Source organism: Natator depressus, chromosome 28 (genome assembly GCF_965152275.1).
Source record: "Natator depressus isolate rNatDep1 chromosome 28, rNatDep2.hap1, whole genome shotgun sequence".
Classification (NCBI taxonomy): domain Eukaryota; kingdom Metazoa; phylum Chordata; order Testudines; family Cheloniidae; genus Natator; species Natator depressus.
The window spans coordinates 5,553,046-5,565,785 of record NC_134261.1 but is presented as its reverse complement, the minus strand read 5'-3'; the positions used below and the strand labels follow the sequence as shown (position 1 = coordinate 5,565,785).

At 46.8% G+C, this 12,740-nt stretch overlaps 1 non-coding gene across 1 annotated transcript; it reads right to left on the bottom strand.

Annotated features, from left to right (window-relative positions):
• Nucleotides 1-11,909: 11,909 nt before the first annotated feature.
• On the bottom strand, nt 11,910-11,981 carry TRNAA-UGC (transfer RNA alanine (anticodon UGC)). The gene has a single exon. It is a non-coding gene; the product is annotated as a tRNA-Ala (tRNA).
• Nucleotides 11,982-12,740: the final 759 nt, after the last annotated feature.

Below are 12,740 nucleotides of genomic sequence, written 5' to 3'. Positions count from 1 at the left end.
GTCTGAGTGAAGCTGATTTGAATGTGATGGGAGAATCTCTTGTCCTGATTCTGAATAATCAGATGTAACCTGCCCTGAAATTTCACTTGACACTTTCATTGTCATGTATTCTATCTCTCTGTGACATGGCTTTTTATCTTTCCTGAAGAGTGTTTGGTCACCCAGTTGGATACTAGTTCTGTTTGATAGGATGTAGGTCAGATTTATTGGAGAATTTAAGAAAAATGGCCATTTGCTAAAGTCATAATTTCTCACTTCAGCTTTGCTTTTTCCCCATCCCTCCATGATGACATGGAGACAGTTCAAATGCAGTTCTGTCAACAGGAGAGAACTCTCCAATTTACTAACATGCTAACAAAGAAACAGTAGTGAGTTAAAATCTCCAATCAGAAATTAAAGAAAAACTGGGCATGTTTTTGGAAGTCATTCCTTACTAACACTGCTGAGATTTTGAGTGGTTTTGTAAAGGATTCTACTTCAGAGAAATGTAAATTTACCCTAACCAAGGCCAAGGATTTGAAAAGAACTGGGGTTGAAAGAATACACACTCAGTTCTTGGTTTCCACCCCAGTAAAGGAAGCTATGGTGACCAATGACCCCAGGAAAATTGTTTGTACAACTCCACTTCCTAGTTCAGTGTCACTGATTACAGTTCCAAAGGATGCCAGGGTTCGATTGACAACAATCGCCATTCATCGTTTGGGATCCACGGGGAAGGAATGTCCTATGAAGCACTCCGTCTTTGGATCCAACCTGGCTGCCTGAGTGGGTAACAAGGACTTTCAGGCTGCAGAAATGATGGTAACCAATGAGGTAATGAATGTGTCAGGCTCCATTTTCAGACTTCTGGATACACACATGTTGAGTCCTTATTCCATGGTTTTGTGTCTGATGCGATGGATACACGATAAAGCTGATGTTGGCGCAGCTGCACCAATGCTATTACAGATGCTCTCAGCCAGTGGGAGAGATCTCTCCCACTATCGGACTTTCTTAGTTCACCCCCCACAAGCGGCGGTGGCTATGTTGGCAGGAGAAGCGCTCCTGCTGATGTAATGCCATCTACACAGGGGGCTAGGGCTGTGTAACTACGTTGCTCAGCTGTATTGATTTTTCACACCTGTGAGCAATATAGTTACACTGATCAATGTCTTTAGTGTAGACCAGACAGTTTTCTCTTGTGTTTTATGCATTTACATCACTTCTCCTCTACCTCCTTCTACTTTGAAACATTAGCAAGTTGGAAAAGAGAGATTTTTTCCTCATGATGCAAACATTCCCACCTAGGAGACCCCTTCCACCAAGACACATGGCAGAAGAACCAGAGATATATGAACTTACAGCAGTGGTTGGGACCTACGTTGGGCCAAACCACAACTTGAGCTAAGGTTCAGTTGTTGGCAATGGGGATTAAAAGAAAACTAACATATATGACAAGAATTTGTGATCTTTGAATATATTCGTTTTGCCACTGAAAATGAAATTATAGATGAAGTTATTGGTTAAAGAATAAGAGACTCATGATAATCTGAATTATTTTGGAAAACTGAAAGTTGTCTTGTTTTTTGTTTTGTTAGTCATACAGGAAATGATTTCTTATCTTGAAAAGTTAATTTGATTTAATTTACCCCCTGTAGTATAAGGAATTCTGGTAGAAAACCTCACTCCAAAGGTTAGGGTGGGAGAATGTGTGTGAAAAAGAGTGTATAAGAGAATATTGGCCCAATGAAAACTACTCGCAGAGACAAGTTGTATAATTTTTTACCTGCTTAGACTGTAAGGGTCACTGACTTCCCCACTTCTCTAATTTGCAAAAGAGAGGCATGACATCTGTCATAGGATGTGACCAGCAGGTGGGAAAACTTCAGTCATCAACCATCAGTATTAAGGAAAAGGTTGAAGTCCATTGCCTTTCATATCAAAAAGCCATCTAAAGGCTTGTCTACGCTGAAAAGCTACGTTGACATGGCCACATTTGTTAGGGGTGTGAAAAATCCACTCTGCTGAGAGAAGTAGTTAATGTGACCTTAGACCCAGTGAAGACAAAGTTAGATTCTTAGAAGAGTACTTCCAGTGTTTGATATGTAGACATAGCCTTAGACAGAGTGATCGCCTATGGGAAGCGAGTCGTGACATCAATTCTAATTTTGACTCATCTCCCTGTATGTGAGAAAGCTACTAGTATGGAGGGCTGAGCCAGCTGTCCGATCGCCTGGTTCCTCAACTGTAGCTACAGCTCTTAGAACCCATCAGGCCAAAGACTGAGAGAAATGGAGAGTTCCAACCATTGCCATTTTAGTACCTTATTGTTCCTTTCTCTATTTTTTGTGCTGGCCTTTCTGTTATATCAGGGTGTGACTGTATAGCTCAGTGCATGTGAGACAAAAACTCATTGGTGCCGATTGCCAAATGGGTCACTGTTGTTCATAAGCAACTTCTGTATCAGACCTGAGAAACTCGCCGCACCTAATACACTGATTTTATGATATTTATCCAGGAAGCATAGCAGTGAGATCTCTACCGAAAGCTTGTTAGTTATTGATACTCCTAATCACTGAGAGAGGTGTGTAAGTGCATGGAAAATTATGCCCATATGGTATTGTCATGAAAGTGAGTCACTCCAATCATTGGTCTTGTGGGGAACGGCCCATTCCAGTGGGAGGGAATTGTCACCCCTCCCTTGCTAGCGAATTATGCAATGTATTGTTCCATTGTCAACCTTTACACCAACCCAGAAAAGCCAATGGAAAACTATGAAAGCCAAACTGTAGACATCAAAACCCTGTGGAAGTGAAAAGGCCAATATGACAATGAGGAAATCCATCCTTTCTGCAAATAAAGACAAAAGACTGCTTCAGTTTATGACAAAAGAGATCCCTAACAACCAGTGGTGATTTTTATAAAAGGCAGGGCCCTGGCTCCTAGGGACAAGCAATCACTGCAATAGACCGAAATGTGAGGTGAGAATCTACTTAGATCGGGAAAGGTAACTATTAAAAAGTGTAGGTTGCATTTTGTGATTTTGTTTTGTTGGTAACGATTGGTTTCCGTCACTCACATTTGTTTCTGTTTAAATCTCTCTCTCTTGTTAAATACATTTCTGTTTGTTCAGTAACTGTACTCAAGTGCTGTGTGTGATATGGTAGCAGTGATCTACAGTAAAACTGGTAACCGGGGCTATACCATTGCTTTGGGCAGAGGGGATCTGGGATTTCTCTGGATATCTGGTGATCGGGGCTAGACCTCAGAGTGGGACACACTGATGGAACTCAGGGGTTCGGGTGCCTCTATTGCCAACTGGCCGGGCTGCTGCAGCTCAGAGAAGGGTGCTTGAGTGCCTGACAGGCTGGTGGGTTTGGTTGCTAACATCCAGCTCCCAAATGCAAAAGTCCCTCTTCCTAGTGTCCAGGTGGCAACAAGGAGACTCTCAGCCCTCAGCACCCTGAGAAGGGTCACAATGTGCATCTTATATTGATCCACCTGTCAAATCCACACAGGGAAAGCACCCTATAGCATAGTTCCCTGAATCAAAATAGCCCTAAAATTCTGCCTGTGAAATCATGGAACATGTGCTCTTCCCTCTGTGAGAGCATGTAAAGCATCCAGTCTCTGGAGGGTAGGATTTGGGTCCAGAGTGACCTAGACAAATTGGAGGATTGGGCCAAAAGAAATCTGAGGACGTTCAACAAGGACAAGTGCAGAGTCCTGCACTTAGGAGAGAAGAACCCCATGCACCGCTACAGACTAGGGACTGACTGGCTAAGTGGCAGTTCTGCAAAAAAAGGACCTGGGGATTACAGTGGATGAGAAGGTGGATATGAGCCAACAGTGTGCCTTTGTTGCCAAGAAGGCTAATGGCATATTGGGCTGCATTAATAGGAGTGTTGCCAGCAGATCGAGGGAAGTGATTATTCCCCTCTATTTGACATGGGTGAGGCCATATCTGGACTACTGTGTCCAGTTTTGGGGGGGCCCCCCCACTACAGAAAGGATGTTGACAAATTGGAGAGAATTCAGCGGAGGGCAACTAAAATGATTATGGGGCTGGGGCACATGATTTATGAGGAGAGGCTGAGGGAACTGGGGTTATTTAGTCTGCAGAAGAGAAGAGTGATGGGGGATTTGATAGCAGCCTTCAGCTAGCTGAAGGGGCGTTCCAAAGAGGATGGAGCTCGGCTGTTCTCAGTGGTGGCCAATGACAGAACAAGGAGTAATGGTCTCAAGTTGCAGTGGGGGAGGTCTAGGTTGGATATTAGGAAAAACTGTTTCCCTAGGAGGGTGGTGAAGCATGGGAATGGGTTCCCTAGGAAGGTGGTGGAATTTTAGAGGTTTTTAAGGCCCGGCTTGACAGAGCCCTGGCTGGGATGATTTAGTTGGGGTTGGTCCTGCTTTGAGCAGGGGGTTGGACTAGATGACCTCCTGAGGTCTCTTCTAACCCTAATCTTCTATGATTCTAAGTACTGCAAGTGGTTCCCAAAAGTGTCTTTGTGTTCACATCTGTAAAGATGCTTGGAATGGGCAACAGGGATGGATCACTTGACGATGACCTGTTCTGTTCATTCCCCCTGAAGCACCTGGCTTTGACCACTCTTGGAAGACAGGTCACTGGGCTAGATGGACCATTGGTCTGACCCAGTATGGCTGTTCTTACGTTTTATGTACAGGAATGAGGCACTTATAAATCAGAAATGGGGGAGGGGCTCTAAATTTAAATCAGTTTTAGAGAGAATGCATTCAAACACTGTGACACTCAATGTATGGAAGAAATAAGTGATCCCCAGCTCCTTCCCCTGAGCCTTAGGTGGGGATTAACTGCCAACAGCTGCTCTGAGGGAAGTGGTATAAATCCCTGTGGGTGCAGCCTACCACCTGGTTCTCCTGGGGCAGATGGTGAGTTGCTGGGCAGGGATGCTGCACCGGCTGGGGTCTGAAATATGAACAGAGGTCTAAGGACTCTACAGCGGCCTCCAGTGGGAGTCGAGGATGCTGAGGCAGTGGAATCGGAGCATCACAGTTATCAAGATTCAAAGCGGGTTGGAGGTGGAGAGGAGGGGAATGACTCTGCTAGATTTCTAGTGCATCCCTTTAACTACTTGCCCACGATGGCAGCCCCCAGCTTTCTCACAGCACTGTGGTTGTGTTCTCTGAGGAAAGGGGCTTCAAGGAACTGGTATTTCCAGCTGCATTAAAGAATCACAAAGGAGAAGGAAGAGTTAATGTCTTAGAAAAGTCTCCTGTGTGTAAGATGGGTGGGAGGGTGTACAGAAGACAGTTTGCTCCAGTTTCTTTTCTCTGGGATTTCCTTTGGAAAAGTTGAAGCAGGGAGCAAAACCACCTGTGCTCTCTGAGGCTTGAACTCGGGACCTTCAGATTATGAGACTGATATACTGCCAATTTCACTAAGAAGGCTGTGAAAGGCTTTTGGCTAAGTGCATGTAGGATACTCCTATAGCAGTGACTGGGGCAGGTAAGGTGCCAAGGGTGTGCTGGAAGAAGCAGGGAGATCTGGTGCCCAGAGACCTTTCCTGGCAGCTTTCTCAGCACCAAACTAACCAACTTCCTCTGCCACTGAACAATCCACCAGGGACTAAGAGCAGTACTAGGGGGCTTTCTCCTTGCCACTTCTGCTGGCATGAGCACACATCATGGAGGCCTTTCTAGAAGAGAATTTGGAACTGAGTTGGGAAAAACAGTTTCAAAACAGGAAGCTCAGGTTTAGATTCATTTATTTAAACTATTAAATAATCCTTCCATCCTAGCATCACAATCAATATAAGTGCTTCAGCCTTATGGTTTTCCAGAGGGAAAACTTAACTTCTCTCCAAAGGGAGTTGAGAGAAAACACTTTTCAGAGTCCAGGAGAGACAAGGCAGCTGAGGGTCAGAGCCTGTAGTGGACCAGCTTCTGTTGGTGAAGGCGAGCTTTGGAGCTAACCCAGAACTCCTCTTCAGCTCTGTGTAGACCCAAAGTTTCTCTCTTCCACAAACAGAAGTTAGAACATAAGAACGGCCATACTAGGTCACAGCAAGGGTCCGTCTAGCCCACTACCCTGTCTTCTGACAGTGGCCAATGCCAGGTGCCCAGAGGGAATGAACAGAACAGGGAACCCTCAAGTGATCCATCCCCTGTTGCCCATTTCCAGCTTCTGGCAAAGAGAGGATAGAACACCATCGTTACCCATGCTGGGTAATAACCATTGATGGACCTGTCCTCCATGAACTTACGTAGTCCAGTTTCGAACCCTGTTCTAGTCTTGGCTTTTACAACATCCTCCGGCAAAGAGTTCCACAGGTTGACTCCGCATTGTGTGAAGAAATACTTCCTTTTGTTCTTTTCACACCTGCCGCCTAGTCATTTCATTTGGTGACCCCTAGATCTTGTGTTATGAGAAGGAGTAAATAACACTCCCAACCTTGGTCCTTTGAAAGATATTATGTAACCCCCACTCCTTGTGTCTCATGTCCTGGGACTAACATGGATACACCAATATCACAAACAACAAGGTTCAAAGTCAATACACATGGAAGAAGCATCTTCCGTTTCATTCCTTATGTCCTCCTCCCATCCTGTGGCCATTTCCTTTCCCTCCTTTCTGTTAAAAGCTTTGGTGTTTTGCACAGAAACATTATTTCCTCAGGAGAGACCAAGGAGTGGGAGCTGCATTCCTGTCCCAGTCACTAGAATGAGGCAGACAAAGGCCTTTAGGACAAGGCATCCATCGCTGTCAAAAAATCATCTCCCGCCTGCAGGTCACTGGCAGCCTGAATTTGTTCCTTATCGTCCTGGAGTCTGGGGCTGGAATCAGCACTGTCCAGCCCCTCTGTATGTAGCAGGAACAAACACAAACCTTGTCTTTAAAACAAGCTGTCCCCTTCCTTCTCAGGGAAGATTTTTCTATGATTGAAGTTGAGCTTCAGTTCCCCTCTCCTAGGGGTGGGTTGGGTGTGGGGCCAGCTCCCAAGGAGCTCTGTTTTCACCTTTGCTCCCTTCAGTCACTCTGGGATGGTAACTCTGCTCCCAACTGTCAGGCAGCTTCCAGCCCGTTCACTCTACATGGTCATGTGTCATCCCCTTTGCTAGCACACATACCCTGCAGGAAAGCTGCTTCTGCCAGCTATGTTGGTGGTATAATGGTGAGTATAGCTGCTTTCCAAAGAGTTGACCTGAGTTCAATTCCCAGTCAACACAATAATGCCTTTTCTCCTTTGTTGTTTCCTTGTCTGGAAGTGGTTTAATTTCAGTCACATTGTGTTATAATCACATTATCAATAGAATGAGACAATACATTTCTCAAAGCCCAGCAGGTCATAGAGGATGGAGGCATACAAGGGGCTGGAATGTGTCATCTGAGAAAGACAGAACACTTGGAAATCTCCATCTCCCATCCCCTTGCCTTCCGTGTTCTGATTCCAGCTGTGTGCGATGTTTTATGATGTTCCTGCATGATGGGGAAATGAAGTTTTGAGTCAGTTTTTGCTCCTGCAGATTTCTTTGCTGTTACAGTTATAATGACATGAACAAAAGGGAGGCAAAAAACAAAACAAAACAAAAAAAACCCACCCAAATTGCAATACAGTTAGGGAAAGAGAAGATCATGTGTAAGAGAAAGATTTAAAAATAAAAATTAATACTAAAAAGGGAGCCGGGGGGAAAGAGAACAAGTTTGTGAAGATCCCCTTGATATTTCAATTCACATTGCTAGAATCAAAGTTCAGACTTGACACTGTGAAAAACCTACAACTACCAGTCTCTCTGAACACCTGTGATGAGCAAGCTCGAGTTGGGACACTTGTTCTACTTCAATCATGTATTGCTTTTCTGAATGTTCTCTGTCTCTTTCTTCTCTCCCCATTTCTCATCTCCAGTGTTGCTGCCTTTCTCTTCTTGCTCCCTCTCATCCTGCCCTTTCCCAGGGACTCACACTCTACAGCATTTAGGAAAAGCCAGAGCTTCCATGTTCTGCACATGATCCTGTGTCAGAGGATGTGTGACCCAGGTCAGAACCAGTCACAAGAACAATATGACCCTTTATTGGAGACTTCTCTGCCTACTCTGCAATTTACACCTGCCCCCCACTAAAGGGGGAGGGGCACAGCTCTGACTGAGATGTCCCACAGGAGAAATTTCAGCCCAAAGACAAATTCATGTGAATTGTTGAAAAGTGAAGAGCCCCTTTCCCCCCACCCCAAATCCCCAGAACTCTAGTGTCACCCCCATGGCATCAGCACAGGGAACCCAGTGGGATGGCGTTACAGAACACAAGGGGGAGGGAGCAGGGGAGAGAGGTGACAGGGAGTCTCTCTTTTTCCTTCTCTCTTCACTTTCTGTTCTTCTCTTCTCTTCCAGGAACTGCAGTCACAGCAGGGATGGGTTTGTCTCATTATTAGGGATCCGTGTCTGTCACGGAGGTAGCAGAAGTCATGGACTCTGTGACTTCCTGTGACCTCTGACTTCTGCAGTGGCCACTGTGGCTGACTCCAGGGCCACCCAAGCAGCTGGGCCTGGGGACCACCCGAGCAGCGGCCAATGCGGCTGGCCCTGGGGACTGCCTGAGCAGCAGTTCTGAGGGCAGCAGGAGTAGCCACAGCTCAGTGGCTCCCGGCAGCACTCCTGGGGTGGTCAGAGAAGCAGCTGGCCCCCTGGGGCTCCCCCCCAGCAGCAGCTGGAGTGTCAGCAGCCCCCTGGGGCTTCTCCCCCTGCAGGTGGTGCCATGGGCCCCTCCCCCCCCACAGCTGGTGCCACGGATCCCCTGGGCTCCGCTCCCCAAGATTCAATGCGGGGTATTTATGGTATAGGTCATGGGCAATGATTTTTTTGTTTCTTGCCCGTGATGTGTCTATGACATTTATTAAAAATACCCATGATTAAATCATCGCATTTACTCATTATCGATCAAATAAATCAAAACGCTTCCACCTGCAAGTGGATTTAGCCCAGGACCCTCAGAGGCAGCAGCTCTTACACCCCGCACTGAGCTCTCTGGTCAGGTGTCCTCGCGCTGGAAGCCTCCTTTTTAAATCCTAAAATAGCATTTTTGCACCGGGGGGGGGGCTGAAATTTTGCACAGGACATTGTAACTCCACTGTTATTTTATTGAATTGCTTCAAAACAGAAAGTCTCCCAAGGGCCAGGCTCTCTGCCGTGGAAACAGCTGCCACTGCTCTCCAGGAGTCTGTGCGCGCCACTCAGCAAAGTACAAACCTGCTCCGAACTGAAGTGAGGTCAGACAGTGACAGTAACGCAAATACTTCAGACTATTAACCCTAGGTCCCTTTCTTTCTTTAACCCAGGACATGCCAGTCAACGGTTAGCCATGGCGTTATCTTCATCTTAAAATACCTCTCAGTACATTTAACAGAGGAAGTGAAACCCCCTCCCACAAATGGCTCCCTGTTAAGGAGTTGTACCATACCTGCCCCTGGAGACTGGTTTTATACCCTTAGAGCTTTTTCTCTTCAAAACCCTTATCCCAATCTATGGGCCAACCTCTGCATTTCAGAGTTCAGAATTTACTCTCATCACCCTAGTATGGCACTTTCCATGTGAATTGGGCAAAGCAAGCGGGGAAAGCTACGTGGCTTATGAAAACCGATGCTCTGGGTGAGGCCTGAACTCATAACATCAGCAGTGTCCCCCCCTCCACTAAAACCAGTTGCATCACCACAGGTGCTTCTTAGGCAAGTTTGGGAAGTAGGCAGTTACCTGTGTCTTTGGTTAGCACCTCTGGGTGGTAACTAAAAGGCTGATGGTTCAAATCCAACTGACAATGGAGCTTTTTAGCGATGAGAATCCAGAACATTTTAACAGGAAGAAAATCTCCTCTATTCTCATCCAGCCCCTTTTGACTCCTTCTGCCCGTCTTCTTCCTCCCGTCTCAGTGTCTTTCCTTCCCCATTGGGGAGATGCAGAGATTAGCTCTGGTCAGTGTGTCCCATACAGGGGGAGCGGTCACACTAAAACTCTTTGCCAGAGGATGTTGTGAAGGCCAAGACTGTAAGAGGGTTCAGAACAGAACAAGATAAGTGCATGGAGGACAGGTCCATCAATGGCTATTAGCCAGGATGGGCAGGGATGGTGTCCCTAGCTTCTGTTAACCAGAAACTGGGAATGGGAAACGGGATGGATCACTTGGTGATTATCTGTTCTATTCATTCCCTCTGGGGCACCTGGCTTTGGCCACTGTTGGAAGACAGGACACTGGGCCAGATGGACCTTTGGTCTGACCCAGTATGGCCGTTCTTATGTTCCTATGTAACATTGATAATGGGTGGGTATGGGGGAGGGTGTCTGCGTGGTTAAGGGGAGAAGGAATGGAGAACTAACAGTGGGGCCCAGAGAGATTCCCCCACAGACTGGAGACATCCCCTGCTGCCCACCATCACCTAGCTGTGGGAAGAACAACTTGGAATTGCTTGGAGAAGACACCTTTAACAACACAAGTGTAACATGCTTATTACATTTTAATAAGATCAAAACTTCCTGAAACCCAGTGTCACAATCACTGGAATGACTTTGTCCTGATATTTTACTGGCTGCAGCCACAGAGCAAGAAAAATTACACTTCCGGTTCAGAGTCAATGCACACACAAGAATCAAAGGGCTTTTTATTCCTTAGGTTCTGCCACCATAAGCTGCTTCCATTTCATTTCAGTCCTTTCCCAAGATTTCTCATTGTGCAAAGCAACATTACGCCCTTGTGAGAGACCAGACCAGAGGCTGCGTTCATTTAACCTACCAAAAAACAAACAAGCAGAAACATAGATTAGGACCTATGTACTCTCCAGGTTCCTCCAGCCCAACCTTCTGCTGATGCACCTCAACCCACAGCCATGCAGGGTTTGAAGCTTGCATTGCTTAAATTCCATGACACTGAGGGATTTCAGCTCCCCTTTGTCCAGAGGAAACCTTCACCCCACTCCCAACCAGGTTCTTGTCCATGGGATCACTGTAGGGGTCCGGGTCCCTGTTTGTCTATTCTCTCTATCTAGGACAAGCCAGGGTGCCTCTATATAAATCCATGGTATGCCCACATCTTGAATACTGCGTGCAGATGTGGTCACCCCATCTGAAAAAAGGTATATTGTTATTGGAAAAGGTTCAGAAAAGGGCAACAAAAATTATTAGGGGTATGGAACAGCTTCCATACGAGGAGTGATTAATAAGACTGGGACTTTTCAGCTTGGAAAAGAGATGATAGAGGTCTATAAAACAATGACTGGGTTGGAGAAAGTAAATAAGGAAGTGTTGTTTACTCCTCTTGACACAAGAACTAGGGGTCACCAAATGAAAGGAAGAAGCAGCAGGTTTAAAACAAACAAAAGGAAATATTTCTTCACATAACACACAGTGAACCTGGGGCACCTGGGATTGGCCACTGTGAGAAGACAGGATACTGGGCTAGATGGACCTTTGATCTGACCCAGTGTGGCCGTTCTTATGTTGTGTTCTTATGAACTGGGGTGTATGAGAGCACCTCTGTGGAGCTGCCCTCCTCCTTCCCCTTCTATGCTCTCATGTTTCATTGATGATGAATAGAAAAAAGGTTGGAGTCAGCATCATGTAAACAAGCTGCCCTCGCCTCCTGTCCCCTAAAGGGACAGTGTCTCCTGTCTTGTGTAAATCACTGCCCTCTCTCGGCACTGACTGACCCTCCGTGTCCTTGCCCCTCAGTCTGTGCTGATGGGACCCTTCCCTCCACTCCTGGAGGATTCTCCCTTCTCCTTCCTCATCAAGCAGCCCAGTGGGTGGGAATCTTAAAAGCACCCAGCTGATTTAGGAGCAGAAACCCCCGCAGAGCTTCCATGCAATTGGCACTTTGCCCTCACTGCTCAGGATTGAAGCTTGTGCAGGGAGACTGGTGGGCCACATCCCAGCTGGGAATGAGCAAGCAGCAGGGTAAAAGGCAAACTTGGAGATGCTGGGGATTGAACCCAGGGCCTCATACATGCAAAGCATGCGCTCTACCACTGAGCTACATCCCCAAACTGACTGTATTTGCTGGTTGTTTCATTCAGAGCCTGCCTCTTTCCAATGCATCCAGTGGCTTACAAGCTTCATGGGAAGCCCTTTCCCCCCCAATCATGCTCTCGTGGAGGTTGCTGGTTCATAGGGGTCACTTTGCAGCAGGGCCAGATTCTATGTGTGGAGAAGAGAGAGTGCCTGCCCTGGACTCAGGGTGCAGAGTTACAATCGTCCCTCTCCCCTGCATTGGGGAGGGTGATGCTGCAATCCTCTGCGGCAAGGTCATGGTGGAGGGGGGCTCTGTGAACAGCTCAATCCCTGACCCTGGTGGCAGAAGTGGTGTGGGGAGCTCCAGCTGTTTCTAGGACCTACTATTTCCACCTGCCTCTAAAGTTCAGCTTTGCCCAGCACATTCACTGCAGTGCAATTGGGTCACTGTTTCTATGGCTGACGGCAAAGAATCGCTCCCAGTTTCCCTTCTATCTGCAGCACGATCAGCCTGTGTCAGTGGTTAATGAGGTGGATCTAGTTGTAGATTGTTATTCATTCCCCACCTCGACAATTCACACAGTCCCATTCCTACTCAAATCCCCAGCACCTCAGTGACCCCAGTAGCAGGGGTTGGGGTTTCCCTGAGGGTCTGAGATTTTCAGGGTCATTTTTCCCTTCAACCTTGAGTGAACTCAGCTTTTTTCCCCCATCCCAGACATTCCATGAAATAACTGTAGCAGCATAAAGAAAGAGGGGAAGGAACATCTCACGGCCAGGGCTGCATGTGC